This window comes from Lissotriton vulgaris, chromosome 11, assembly GCF_964263255.1.
Source record: "Lissotriton vulgaris chromosome 11, aLisVul1.2, whole genome shotgun sequence".
In the NCBI taxonomy this organism is placed as follows: Eukaryota; Metazoa; Chordata; class Amphibia; order Caudata; family Salamandridae; genus Lissotriton; species Lissotriton vulgaris.
In genome coordinates, this window is record NC_141699.1 from 560219823 (window position 1) to 560235827 (window position 16005).

General features: G+C 45.3%; 1 protein-coding gene across 9 annotated transcripts in view; it reads left to right on the forward strand.

The window, feature by feature from the left end:
* LETM2 (leucine zipper and EF-hand containing transmembrane protein 2) overlaps positions 1–16005 on the forward strand; it is a 309166-nt gene that overhangs the window by 73356 nt on the left and 219805 nt on the right. The window lies entirely within an intron of this gene.

Below are 16005 nucleotides of genomic sequence, written 5' to 3' on the forward strand. Positions count from 1 at the left end.
ACCCTCCTCTTTCACTAGACTACATTAAATAACTCCCAAATTGTTTCTTTTCCCGCACGGTTAGCTGGATAGAAGATCAGTTGCAACCATTGTGCCTAACCGTATTCTTATTCCCAGCTGCCATGAGTGGTTTTACTTTGTCATAAATGCCTTAAAATTCTAATCAGCGTTTTAGGGAGCGATTTCGAGGTACGTGATGGTATTCTTCATAGCCTTCTGTTATAAAGATGAAACGATCTATGAAATAAGTTGTGATCCTTTTATTAAAGCATAACCCCAGTGACAGAGGAAGTGCGGGCGCACCCGCTGGTCCGCTTTCTTCTCGATCTCTGCCTCCCAACCTCCCTAGTTCTAAAACTAATGTTTCAAGAAACAACAACACAGGTTCAATTCATAACACTTACCCACTGACGTTTGCACGTGTAGCACTCGAGCCAGGAAGGATCTGGCTCGAGACACCACACTTCTCCCCTCCTTACAATAACAAAAATAAAACAATATAATACAAGAATTAGCATAGAGTTGGAAAGATATCCACCAAGCAGAAAGCCAAAGAGAAGGGGTCACAAGGGCAAAGAACTGCAGTTGCTCCAAGAGGAAGCTCAAGAACTGCTCCTCAAAGAGGCCATAGAACCAGTCCCGCACAGAGAACGGATCAAGGGGGTGTACTCAAACTACTTCCTAGTACCAAAGGTGGACGAAAGCTTAAGACCCATCCTGGACCTACGGTTCCTGAACACCTACGTAAAAACTCAAAAGTTCAAGATGACTTCCCTGCAAGAGGTCATCCCACAAATAAGGGCCGGGGACTACTTGTCCACCATAGACCTAAAAGACGCATACCTGCACATTCCCATGAACAGGAAACACAAACACATTTTAAGATTCAAGATGAACGAAGACCACTACCAGTTCACAACCCTGGCTTTCGGACTCAAGTCAGCGCCAAGGGTCTTTACCAAATGCCTCGCGGCGGTGGCCGCACACCTACGAAGGGAGGGTATACATGTGTACCCCTACCTGGACGACTGGCTCGTGAAAGCAAGCTCTTACACGAGGTGCAAAGTTCACGCAGAACAAGTCACAAGAACGCTCACGAACCTGGGCTTCTCCATCCACTGGAGAAAGTGCTCCATGGACCCAGAACAAGTGAAAATCTTCCTGGGAGCCCTGATCAACACGGTTGAATGCAGAGTAACACCCAGCGAGAAGAGAACACTCAGCCTGCTGAGGGAGAAACGTCACTACCAGAGGGGGCAAGTTCTGACCGTGAGGACGGTGAGCAAGATCTTGGGGATGATGGCGTCATGCATCCGCCTGGTCCCCAATGTTCGTCTAAAGATGAGACCACTACAGGAGTGGCTGCAACAGCAATGGTCACAAGCAGAAGGGAGTTGGGAAGATCTAGTGGTTGTTACGCACAATGTGCAGGAGGAGATGAAATGGTGGACGAAGGAGAATGTAACGATGGGGAAACCTCTAACGCCACCGGACCCAACTGTGACCATCACCACAGACGCATCCCAGAAATTATTATTATTATTATTATATTTGGGTTTGTAAAGCGCGCAGATACCCAGGGGTTTCCCGGCGCTGACAGAGGAAAAGAAGCAGGGAGACAGTAAAATGGGAGAGGATTAAGCAGAGAACAGCCAGGTTTTGAGGCCTTTCCTGAATTTCAGGTAGCAGGTTTCAAAGCGCAAAGAGATGGTGAGTGTGTTCCAGAGTGATGGCGCCAGATAGGAAAAGGAGCGACCACCAACTCTGGTGCGTTTGAAACGGGGCACGGAGAAGGTGCCAAGAGAGGAGGATCTGAGGGTGCGTGCTGGACAGTACGGTTGAACCAAAATGGAGAGATAAGGGGGGAGTTGCCTGTTTTTATCCGGTGCATATAGCAGAGGGCTTTGAATTTTGCTCTTGATTCGATGCGCAGCCAATGAAGGCTGCGCAGGGAAACGGTGGCAGAGGCAGTTCTGGGCAGGTTGCAGAGCAGGCGGGCTGCCATATTTTGCACCACCTGCAATTTACGTGTTACCTCCTTGCTTGCCCCAAGGAGGGGGTGCACACATGGACAGGCTCAGAGTGAGGGGTCTGTGGAACCCAGGAGATGCAGTCAAGCACATCAACTACCTGGAACTGAAAACAGTGTTGCTGGCCCTCAAGGCCTTCCAAAAACACCTTTACAACAAAAGGGTGATGATACAGACAGACAACACCACAACAATGTTTTACATCAACAAGCAAGGGGGGGACTCAGTCATTCCCCCTGTCGAGCTTGGCTCAAGAAATATGGAGATGGGCGATCCCACTCAGGAAAGACCTGTTTGCCATACACCTGCCAGGGAAGGACAATGTGGAGGCGGATTGGCTCAGCAGGCAAGCGTCGGTGTCCCACGAATGGGAGCTGTACAGCCAGGAGACAGAGAAACTGTTCAGGAGGTGGGGCACACCAACAATAGACCTGTTTGCAACACGCCAGAATGTAAAATGCCAACACTTTGCATCGAGGGAACAGGAACCGATGTCCCATGGGAATGCCCTATGGATAATCTGGTCAAAGAAATTTGCCTACACTTTTCCACCGACGCCACTGATCCCCAGAGTCCTGAACAAGTGCAGGTCGAGCAACATGACTCTCATCCTGGTGGCTCCCCAATGGGCGAGGCAGACATGGTACTCTCAGATTATGGAGATGTCGCAGGGCAAAGCACACAAGTTCCCAAAAAGAAGAGACCTTCTCTCCATGGAAGGGGGACAAGTTCTACACCCAGAACCAGAAAGCCTCAGCCTCTCAGCGTGGCTCCTGAGGACTTAGAGTTCGCACATCTAAAACTACCAGAGAGCACACTTCGGGTGCTGAGAGAAGCAAGGAGACTCAGCACGCGGAAGTGCTATGGGGAAAAATGGAAGAGGTTCACGCAGTGGTGCCATAGGAAAAACCTGCAGAGAAAACTGACGAGAGAGTCTACAGTACTTAGATACCTCACGCACCTGATAAAAGCTAAACTAAGCTCGTCCTCGCTTAGGGTTCACCTGGCAGCGATTGTGGCATACACAAGAGGAGAAACAGGGAGAAGTTTCTTCACTTCCAGAGTAGTTAAAAGGTTCTTGGAAGGAGCGAAGAGTATAGCGCCACCCAAGAGGATGCCGCCGCCGGCATGGAACTTAAACGTGGTACTGACAGAACTCATGAAGCCACCGTTTGAACCCATCCATAAAGCATCACTACAAATGCTGACAATGAAGACAGCCTTTCTAGTAGCAATAACATCGCTACGCAGCGTAAGAGAGCTACAGGCTTTGACGCTGAAAGAACCGTACATACAAATACACAGTGACAGGGTCGTGATGAGGACAGACCCGCATTTCATGCCCAAGGTAGGGTCTAAATTCCACATGAACCAGAGTATCCAGATACCTAGCTTCTTCCAGAAGCCCACGTCAAGCGCGGAGAGGGCGCTCCACACTCTGGTCGCAAGGCGGGCAGTAATGCACTATATAGAAAGGACGAAAGAACACAGGAAGACAAAACAATTCTTTGTGTCCTTCGCAAGGAGTTTCCTGGGTAGACCAGTGACTAAGAACACCATAGCAAGATGGATTGCCAAGACAATACAACTCTGCCACAAGCAAGCTGGAGAGGAGCTCACTGAGGGGCCACGAGCCCACTCAACCAGAAAGAAAGGGGCAACGATCGCCTTCCTGGCAAACACGCCCATCCAAGACATATGCCTGGCGGCAACATGGGCTTCAGTGCACACTTTCACTAAACACTATTGCGTAGATGTGCAGATGAACAAGGAAGCACAAGTGGGCCAAAGAGTGCTTCAACATATCTTTAACAACCAACGCTCATCTTCCACCCAGCCGCCACATGAGTGACAAAACCGCTACGAAATCTATGCACAGCATAGTGAATCCAGAAAGATTCACGCTGCAAAACGAATAGTTTCTTACCTGTCGGTGTAGTTTTGCAGCTTGAAGATCTTTCTGGATTCACTAGCGAACCCACCCACCTCCGCCAGAAAGATGAGGTTGGAGAAGGTGGAAGGACATAGAGTAAGATAGGAACGTTTAACAAGACAATATACGTGAAGAAGTTTACGTTGAAGGAAAGTTTAATACACATAGCCATGGATTCACCACAGAGACAGAGAAAAAAAGAATCCGAAGATGGCGCCCAAGGGTGGGAGCTTCCGCAGGAAGCATGCCGACGTCACGAAGGTGCACCAAATGGTGGGACGTCGACGCCCACCTGGGCTACAAAAAAAAAAAAAAAGAGAAAAAAGACTACGAATCCGGACCCAACCACCAGATCGCGGAATAATGCACAGCATAGTGAATCCAGAAAGATCTTCAAGCTGCAAAACTACACCGACAGGTAAGAAACTATTCGTTACACGTGGTCAGACTTTTATTAGAATTGACACAGTCATAACACTCTCGTACTACTCTCTCAATTTCTCTGTCAATGCCTGGCCACCAATAGTCATGTTTACTTCTACTTTTTGTTTTTACAATTCCCAAATGGCCTTCATGACACAGGTTGATGACTCTCTCACGGAAAGTTGAAGGTGGGACTAGTTTACCATCCCTGAGTAATAATCCATCTTCAAGAGACAATTCATGTCTTACTTCCCAAAACGGAGTTAAACTTTTGTGAAGGTTATGTTTCTGTGGCCACCCTTTTTTAACAAATTGACACACATCTTGAATCTCATGGTCTGAGCTATATTTTCTACCCACTCCTTATGGGTTATACTCCTTTTTTCATTGTTAAAAATACTGGCAACGAACCATTTGTCCCAATAATTTTCACATTTATCAACCGCAGGAAGAGGACTCCTGCTTAGAAAATATGCAATTCTATTATGTACTCCTGGTACATAAACCACATCGTACACAAAGTCTAGATGTTGTGCTGAAAAGCGTGAAATTCTGGGTGAAACATGATCAAGTCCGGAGGAAGTAAGACCTTTAGTGAGCGGTTTATGGTCTGTTCTTAAGGTAACCCTTGTTTCCCATATGAACTGTTTAAAATGCTTCAGACCCCACACACAGCCCAGTGCTTCTCTCTCTATCACTGAGTAATTTTCTTCAGTAACAGTTAAAGATCTTGAAGCAAAAGCTACCACACATTAGGAGCCATCCTTCTGCAGTTGTTATTAAAGCATAACCCCAGTGACAGAGGAAGTGCGGGCGCAGCCGCTGGGCAGCTCTCTCCTCGATCTCTGCCTCCCAACCTCCCTAGTTCTAAAACGAATGTCTCAAGAAACAACAACACAGGTTCAATTCATAACACTTATCCACTGACGTTTGCACGTGTAGCGCTCGAGCCAGGAAGGATCTGGCTCGAGACACAACACCTTCATTCAGGAAGATTAAATATACTGAGTATTTTCTTTTTCTCTTTGATACTTTGTACATACTTATGTTATTCACTGACCCCATTGGAGGGCTTGGCCGGAGCCCAGCTAAAGTGGTTGCTTAATTGGACCACTCTGTGTCCCATTACCAAACAGATAACTAGTAATCCCTCAGAACTGATGCCACTATACCACATATATCGAACTATACGGGCGAGGGCAGCAAAGCAGGAAGGAGGCTCCTCAGTGGGCGGATGGTAGCAGATTGCTGAGTCTAATTGTAGAGGCCTATCAGACAGTAACTGCTCTTCGAAAAGGAGCAAACTGGACCTGATAGCACTTTCTGTGGAGCTCTCCGTAAGACCAGATAAGTCAACAAAGAGGGGAGCATTGGCAAAAAAACGAGGACTGAACAGTGACCTGCAGAACAGTTGGCCAAGTCAGTGAAAATGCTGCTCCTGTTGGCTATCTTGGGTCCGAGACTGCATTGTGAATGCACAGCAGGTAAGCAAACACAGAGGCTGGTGAATTTTCAAGGCCCCAGGGGCAGTGGAACACAGCAGAGGGTGACCTGGGAGTGGCTTTAGCATCAAAACTTGCAGAGGGTGAATGCTGCAGATCTATGGGAGCCTGGCTACCAGCGACACAAGTGGCCACTATAATTCCTATATAAACTGTACAATCGGCTGCCGGGACTGAGTGCTTCATACTAGAAGCTTACAAAACTCCAGGTTACTAGTGCAGCGGTTCCTGCAGGTGCCGCGGTTAGCACCCACTGCATATACCTACATAAGAGTGGCAATCAAGTTATTCTACCTGTTGAGCTGCTGCCATTTGTAATTCACTGACCCAGTCTTTATTTGTTGACGCCCTTCACTTAGCATGCCATGACTGTTTCCTAGATCTTATCCAGTTCTTCCCTAAAATGCACTGATAAACACCTTACCGACAAGCTGTTTGCCTCCTTCAAGGACACACAGTTACTTACACCAGGGGAAATAGTGCAGTTGAAAAAATGTAAGACAATCAATGTGGCCTTCCTGCACATAGCGTGGTAATGCTCCTCAATATCTGCATACTGGGAGAACATATTTTAACCAATTCATGAGATGGTAGGCATGGCTATAACTCCCAAGCTGGAGATGGCTTTGTTAGGATTCACAGCTGATATACTTGGTATTGTGAGAAGATTTGTATCCATGGCCTTATTACTGGTCAAAAGACATGTAGTAATTCATTGGATGAACCACAGAACCCCTGCGGTAGAGGCATGTTTAAGAGACATGGCATACTGTCATATGGCGACAGGCGAATACTGTGCTTTAGTGCTGTAGTGAATAAATGATGGTCCAAACCATGTAGATTCTTCAAGTAGATTTATTCAGGATAAGATGTTACGCAGAGTCCCACCAGGAGCAGCCTTCTGCTGCTCAGCCCATCCACCAACTGACTCGCAGACTCACCAACATTACACTCACCAAACATTCTGTCACCACAGTCACACTGGCTTAGCCTCAGGTATAACAAGTGCATCTTGCAATGTGACTGTAGTACATTTGAGAACCATTTAAAGACTACACAAGACTGAAGGAAATTACCTCAGCATGAGGGCATGTGGGTATGAAGGTGGGAAGGAGGGTGAAATATGTTATGCAGGCTTTTTTTGATTTAGATAGTAATTAATGTAAAATAATATTTAGCAAATGTCCTAAATAGGATGTAAGCAGTGAATGAAATATGTATGTGCAAGAGTTGATAAGCTAATTGTTTTTGTATGTTATGCAAAACTTTAAATAACATTTTTTAAAAAAGGATCTACACTTTCACTTGCTGCAGTCTCCGGCAGGTCTCTGTCCTCTGTCCAGCACCTCTAACTCATGTTTGTCTGAAATTCAGACTTCGTTTCAGCTACTACCTTATTTATAATTGTTGCATGGTCTGCTTAAATATTAAGCAAGATGTCTGGTCTAGCACATCATCTCTCACTGACACAAGAAACACTGAAATTGTCCTTCCTGTGCATGTTGTTGTTAGACACATATTCCTTTTCTTCTGCTGACTATGTATGTACTCCTGCCTATATTATCTGTACCTCGTACTTCAGAGATTTTGTGATGAGGAACTATTATTATTATTCAGCATTTATTAAGCGCCTCTGTATTCTTTGGTATGGTGGTTGTCAAGGATCCCCTTCGAGAGAGGAGGTAGTTCGTCCACAGGAGCAAAGATGAATGTCCCACACACTCCCAGACAACAACTACCACAGCGAGAAGGTATAACGTCGCTGACAGGCAGCTGCTACCTAAAAGTGTGGGGGGAATTTTCCCAGGGAGTATACCACTCTCCCCCAGCAAGGTGGCGTAGCTGCAGTCTTGATGGCAGGAGACTGGAAAATAAATATATGACAATACTAACCTCACCAATACTTTAAAGGGCTGGTACACAAGTGTTCAACATAACATTCCACTTACCACAGAGATGGGTATCAGGGCTTTAAGCTAGGAGTCCAGGCAAGAACCAGGATATACAGCAGAGAATCTGGAGGACACCTAGCCAGGATATCTCCAAGGTAGAATGCACCAATGCCCGTTCTACTCATAAACTCAAGACAGAGCAGAACTGGGCGCCACAAGTGCAGCTGATGACAATAGTATCACTTATAACGCTAAAGACAAAAGTGATACAGATCTTCCCACTCCAGCGCATAAACTTAAGACAGCGTGGAGCGAGTGACAAACATAGAACACAGACACTTCCTTCCTCCGACTTATAAACTTAAGACAGAGGGGAGAAAGGAAACAAACAACATAAAACGCGGACAATAGACACACCCCGTCTGAATAGGTATCAAAGATCAGAACGGAGTGGGCGTAACTACAAAAAGACGTGATAGCCCAAATACGCTCCACTCGTAAGCTAAAGACGGAGTGAAGCGCAAAATCACAAACATACACAAAACCTCCTTGATCACAAAGGACCGCGGAGAAAACACACGGTGAAAGGATTGGTCCGCTAGGACACTGTCACTGCAGAGGAGAGCAGGGCAGGCGGGGTATACAGGCTGAAGGAGACGCCCGGCACCGGGGAAGGGCGTGCCGAGACGAGGAAAGGCAAAGGAACAGGGCGGAAGGCAAAACAACAGACAGGACACAAATCCAACACAGAAAAATACCGTGACCCCAAAAGGTGGAAGAGTCAGGAACTGGAAAGGAGCACAAACGGGAACAAGAGAGTTCAGCAGGAGCTCTGAACAACACGGGAACCTCACGGAGCAGAACGCTGAGTAGAGGGGGCGTGGTCACTAACCAAACAGTAAGCCAAGCACTGATTCGAGGGTGGGATTCCTCTTTAACCTGCCTAGGGAGCGTCAACAAACTCCATACCAGACACAGTAATAGACCTTAGGGAAATGAGCAAAAAGTCTGATAGTAACACAAGAGGGTTTCTATACTTGTGCATTCTACGCCCTGTGGAATTCATCTTGAACACCTATGGTTTAGGGTCTAATTCGACCACCCCTAACAGGTGGTATGGCACGAAGTCCAGACTACTAAGGTGAATTAGGAGCGCTCAAGACTGTTAGAGATTTCTATAGATGAAACTGACTTGCAGTGAGGCTGAGCCTGTTGTAAATGAATCTAGGACCCTAATATAAAATCCCGATTCATGCCCTTATATAGGTCTATTTTATCATATCCTTATAAAGGCATACAACTCATTACCATATTTGGCCCACACCATGCAGCCCAAATACGGCAGGGATACTTTCACTAAGCTTCAAGAATTAACAACGTTTTCTTGGAAAAACCCGCCTTCAGCAGCCCGGGACTTCCCCCTGCTTGAATATTAAGTTTTCCTGGAACTCTCGGCATTTTCCAAGAATTGAGCTTTTGGGTGACGTTATTAAGTCCAAACATCCGTCAAACTCGGCACCTTCAAAGTATAAATATGCCTTGATTTTCCCAATCAAGCACACAGTGGTTTGGAGCAGATCGACTATCTACTTGCCCGACGCCCTGCAGCAGCAAGTGCCAAGGAGAGCCGACCCTCCAGCAGACACACTGCGAGACTCTGCCATTTCTCCTAGCCGAGAAATCCAGTTCCATTGTTTCCAGTTTACCCTTGCGGGTATCTGGGAAATTGAGTCCCGAGAACGAGATACAAGACCTCCTTCATCCTGAAACCAAAGTTACGGAGTTGATTAGACCTCTTAGAATTAGATTCCTGTCAAAAGAAACCCTAGACTTAAAACTCCTCCTCTTATACTCCCTCCCTGGTACTAGACTTAGGTTAGGTACACCGGGGTAGGCGTATTTCAGAAGCACCAGTTGAGTACTTTTAGTTATCCTTTATTACTGAATGTATTTTATACATTTTATACCTTTTGTGCACTTTATGGCTTAACACCCATATCATGCTTTTACAGTACTATTTTATAATACTGTTCGTATTATATACATTGTACTTCATAGTAATCTTTACTATTGTAGCAGTTCATTTTCAATGCTTGAGAAAGAAGACTGTTCAATAAATAACCTCTTTTATTGAAAACGCCCGTCTCTCTAATTTCTCAGCCGCTCTGGTGAAACGAAGCATGCACGATTGACTGAGTGAATTAGCTATCTATTGTTTCCGCAACTCTAGAGATTGCTTTTCTTAATAATAGGAAACAAAGTTTTCATGTTTATGCGGTTGTCTGAAACTAATCCCTTCTTGTGAATTCGAGAAAGTTTCTAGTGACCACTGAGCTAGCTGGCACTCACAATTAAGTCTAATATATTCAGTAGAGACCCAGGGGATCTCACGCCTGCGTCTAAGCTGCAGGATATATTATTCCAATGCGCAGAGCCTATTGGGAATATAGGAACTACACTACATGGTGCCCAACGTTTGGTAAGACGATAATTTAACGCTAGATACTAGAGTAACTCAGTCGTGCTTTTCACACAGACCCCTCTTTCCCGTAAAAACTCCAATAGACGTCTGGAGTGGGTGAAAGGGCATAATATCTGCCAAAACTAAGTAGGTCAAGAATCCTATGTATTAGTTGTTGGTTTATTCAACGTTGAAGGATACAGTGTTCCAAAAATATTGTGCACCTAATCTTTGTCTCCTTGAAGCTCTGCAGAACTCACAGTAAATAAAAATGAGTGACGACGAAAGGGAGAGATCTAGAGTAGCAGCTCAAAGAGTTTTAGACAACACAACCTTCCCAGAAACAGACCCGGATGCTAGAGGCATCCTGGCAAATGTAAGAAAAACCATAACTATAAAACTTATAGAAAATGGGGTATCATCGAGAGGTGGTAAAGTCATAATTGTGATAGAGACACACGAATATCGTCAGACGGAGGTATTCTACTCTTGGATTACTTTTCCACTAGCAAATCCAGTAACAAAAGAGTTCCACTACTACAAAGCAGAGGAACCTCCAGAGGAATATGTTCCTTTTGAGGACATTGAAATTCCACTAACTTACCAGGAGCATCAGCTCTGGTTTAATAGCGCCCTAAAACATCAAAATCACATTACCAGGCTCGGTCCACTAGGTAGACCAGTAGCTACATAGCCGGTACTAGCCAGCTATACACCTCATCCTGACATTGAAAAAATAAATGTCAGATAGAGAACTCTTAGTACAGCTGAGACAATTAATTAAAATACACAGACAATTGGTTCAATATGTCATGAGGACTTTAACAGTCCAACCAGCAATACAAATTCTGCAACACACCCCGTACCAGGCGAATACAAACAAAATTACACCACAGACTATACAGTCAGTCATTAGCAAGTTGCCTGCCAAAATGGAACAGATTCCGCTTTGGCTAGCACAAAAAATTACTGAAATAGGGGCTGTATTTCCCGATAGTACACCTCATGAAAAACACAGGATTCTGACAATCTGTTTACCAATGGGGATTGCACCGCATGTGGAGGACTGTGACACTTTGGGTACAGTCTTTGCTTCAATCTACACAAAAACACATGGTTTCCGTCTATGGCGGTGATACCAGATGTTCTAAGCCAGATTCAGAATGAATATGGTCCGGAACCAGCCTTAAATTTAGGTATGAAATTACTAAAAGATTTCAAACGGGTGTCAGCTATATTATTAGCTAACATTAGAGATGAAGCAGCATCAGTGTTAATATGCCAAAAGTTAAAGGAAACAGAAATAGCAGACCAACCATTTGAACTTACTAGACTAATTGAAAAATCTTATGAATTAGGAAGAGATAGTTTAGGGGGGGGGGGGCATTAAAACCCCAACTAACTGAAAATCCCGAAAAAAACATTTATTAAAAATAATCTCACAACTTCAAAGAAGAATTGGGAGAGTAATAAACAGTCTCTTCCTAGAGAAAAATATTCTCAGCCCAGAGGGAGATCTCCCCAACAGAGAGACAAGTCTCCCCCAAAGGAGCCCTCTGAAAAAAGATATAATCTTAGAAATAGGGATCATTTGAAAAAACCTGACAGATATCAAGATAATGATACACGTCCCTCTCGATCTTTTCAGACTTCCTCGCAGAAATCGGAAAAAGAGGTCGGTCAGAACACAAGGAAGAACGCATCAAGTCCAAAGACAAGGAACCCGTTCACCAAAGTAAAAAAGCTAAATTTTCCAAAAAGAAGGTAGCAAGCATAAAAATCAGAAATGCTGAGGATCTTGAGGACACAACTCAAGAACGGGGAGTGGGCTCAGACAATGCTAGACATCGCGGCAGAAGTAACTATAGTTCGCACTCTTTTGGGAGAAGCTCTCGAAGGGCTATGACATTCTTCTTTCTGAACAAGACTGGCCACCTGAATTTGTCAGGGAGTGCCCACATGGCGAAGATGTTATTATGCCAGCCTTCTCAAATCCCATCCCAATCCATAAAAAAATATACATATGCCAGAAAATGGGCAGTGGCACAGGCTCCAGCTCTATATAAAAATCATGTAGGATGGGATGAGGACTCATCTCCCCACAAAATCCAGTTAAAAAACCAGCCCACTGCACAAAGGCAGTACCCAGTAAAGCAAGAAGCTAAAAAACAAGTAAGGGAGATTTTAAATCAACGTTAATACCAAGGGGTGATTGAAACAAGCACCTCACCTATGAATAATCCTTTGTTTCCTGTCTCCAAACCAGACAATACATATCGTCTAGTATTGGATTACAGACACCTAAAGTCTTGCTGCTATACATTTGCAGTACAAAATTCACATAGTGCAGCACTAATGAATAACATAGTGCGCAAAAAATATAAAACAACATTAGACATCTCAAATGGATTCTTCTGTCAAAACATTTCACCAGAAAGCAGGCATTTGACCGCTTTCTCAATAATGGTAACCCAGCGACAATTTTGTCGTTTGCCCCAGGGATTCAAGAATAGCCCGGGATTATTTTCAACAAATACGATGATGAGGCATTATCTTATGTCGATGATATCTATCTGACGGATGATACTTTGGAGGTATACTTAAAAAGGGTGAACACCATAATACTTGGTTTCGCCTCTGAAGGGTATAAATTCAATTAAAAAAAATCAAGAATTGCCCACCTCAATGTCATATTCTTGGGATATGAATTGTCAAGTGAAGGGAAAAGCCTAGCAGCAAACTTTCTAGCGAAATGTGCGCTGCTCCAACCTCCAAAGACGCTGAAAAACGTAGTCAATTCAAGGTTTCCTGAATTTTGGAAGAACTTATGTTCTGAACTACGCAGAGAGGGTTAAACCTCCACAAATTAATCAAACCTGATTTCAAACAAACACATTGGACTCAAAAACACACAGAAATTTTGCGTTCAGTCCAGACAGACATGTTAACAAAAACGAAATTAGACACACGCGAAAAAATGCGCAACCTTGTAATCCGAATGATCCCAGGGAGATGCGGATTCACGTACCTAACCTTTAATGAAAGGGAAACGGTACCAATAGCTTACAAATCACACTTGTACACACAAGCAGAAATGAAATTTACTTCAACTGAAAAGATTCTGACAGCGGTTCAAACTGCTGTAGCAAGAGAGAGAGCTCTTGCACAGGGTAGACATATAATGATTGTTACACCTGTACCTGCCTTAGAGGCAGTGACAAAGGCAAGCATCCTGAATGCAAAAGCTTTACATCCAAGATGGATACAGTGGGTTAACTCTCTTGCTGAAACAGACGTTGAATACGTTTTTGACCCGAAGTTAAAAACACAAGAACTTCTCCAGTATGAACATGAATGTCCTCTGCCGACCGAAATTCTGCCCCTTGAACATTACGGCTGTATAATATATACAGACGGATCAGCACAGCCAGCAATTGGGGGTAAAGAAGCCTATAGTGCTGCGTGCGCGATTGTTAAAGGTCGCTGGCGCGTAGGCAAATTTAGACCTATAGTCACAAAAACTCAATCACTCTGAGACTGTACAGCTCAGCGAGCTGAACTACAGGCTTTCAAGATGGCGCTTGAAAATGCTGATCGCGAATTCCCCACACTAATAGTCTGCGATTCGTATTACTGCGTCCAGTCTTACAATGAGTATCTGCAGAACTGGGTTCAAAACGGCTTCAAAGACGCTAAAGGTGGCACAATCAAACATAACTTGCTTTGGGAACAAGTAGTTCTCTTACAGAAAGAACTACAAAAGACTCACGTGATACATACACTGAGTCATCAACGTGATGGCGTTCAAGTTGCTGGGAATTCATTGGCTGATGAAGCCGCGAAGTCAGCTGTGCAAGCGGCTTCCATAGCTACAATCGAACGCTCAAAAAGAACGATAGGCGGTGAAACGCTATTAGCAGTGAAAGCCTCAATAAATGGCAATTATGCAGCGTTACCTCCAAACTATCCACTCACTAATACATACATAATAGATGCAAACTCTGTTCCTTTTGCTCAAATCCCTGGAGTGGGGGACAGAGTAATTCCAAACAGGAAGCGGATGCCTTACTTAATTCAAGATAACAAAAAACACAAATGCCCACTGTTGGAACCTGGGATGACAGGTCACCTAGGGTAGCCTGGCCTAGGGTAAGACACAAATACTAGAGGCACATGTGCGAAGGTTGCAAACTACCCAGCAGTAAATCCACGCAATAACACACAAAAAGGACACTACACCAATGTTGGAAAAATATGAGCTGGTTTATAAAAATAATACTCTCTTTGCTTTATGACGTGGGAAACCACAGTTCAGTACATACAGTTGTCAGGAAATTATTAATACTACAATCAGGAGCACCAACTTATAACATTAATCAGCATCCATAGTACATTTCATTAAACTCTAGAATTGATTAAATTTGACTATTATGAGTTTCTATAACTCATCACAAACAATACTTTAGAAGAGGCAGTGTCTGCACTTTACTAGACAAGCTTTACTCTTTCACTCCCTCCTTTTTCACCCGAGTTTTTAGTGGATCCTCCTCGCTTTAGTGTCCCCAAATAAGCTCTTCAGCAAACCCACCCTGTCGGGGAACAAGCTGTCTCAAGTTTTGGGGTGCCAGAGGTTAGGAAGGAAAGACCCAAAAGAATGGTTCAGGCCTCAGTTATTTTTCACCCCTCGAGTGCACCATTGGGTAGTAACGCTATAGGCTTGTCAAGGTGCAGTTAACCGGTAGCCCCTCTCTCCTCTTAATGCACAGATCAGTGCTGCACCTCGACTCAGAAGGAGTCCGACGACCGGAGCTCAGCCAGTCCTCCTCGGCCACCCCCTTGGAGTTCCCCGCTTACTTGGCAGCGCGCTGGGGGGTGTGTTCCGCTGCAACACCCCTTCCCCGCTTCCAGGACACTCTCGGGCAGTGATCAGGCCTCCCCGCTCCCTCACAGAGGAGTGGAGGCCTTCTCAAAGGTTTACAGGCACTTCACCGGCGCCGGCTGCTCAGCGGACCGCTACCTCCCTTGGCGCCTCTCCTCAGTGCCGGCCGGCGGTTCCTTCACGGAGGCGCCAATGCGCATGCGCCAGAGATAGGCGTCTCGGCCTCAGCGTCTCCTCCGTCGTCCTTTCACGGAGCAGCGTCTCCGCAGCGGGCCTGCTCAAACATAGGCCCCTCCTGAGACGATTAGTAGATTAAACTGGAGAATGCGCAGTAGCGCCGGCTGCAATACCCCTAGTCTCTCCCCTCACTTCCTCGGTCGGCGCTGTCTCGGGAGCGCAATCGGCGCCCCAGGGGAGCCTGCTCACGCAAGATTTAGGACAACAGGGGGGTCTTCAATTTACCCTCTCACCCCACTCAACCTCGCTCGGCAGGTCCAGTCACCGGTAAGGGGGAGGGACAAGGGTCTTAACTACACGCAGGACAAGAACCTGCTTTCACCACTGCAGATGGGGAGTAGAGCTGGATTACTACATATAAAAGCTCCCAGTTCTTTATCTTCCTCACAGATCTGTCAGCCCTCCGTACTGGACAGGGGCAAACGAAAGGGAAGGACACCCAGTTCTATTCTCAGTGCAGGCATCCTTGCAGCTCCACAGCCCACTGGGATTAACCCCTTCACCTGACTGGAGACTCCTTACTGTCCAGGGTCAGCAGGGCAAAACTAACTTGGCTAGGACAACAGGACTGGGGGGAAAGTACCTAGACAGAGGGCAACCCTTGTAGAGTAGACCACCCTTCAGGACCCTACCCCTACCAGACCTCAG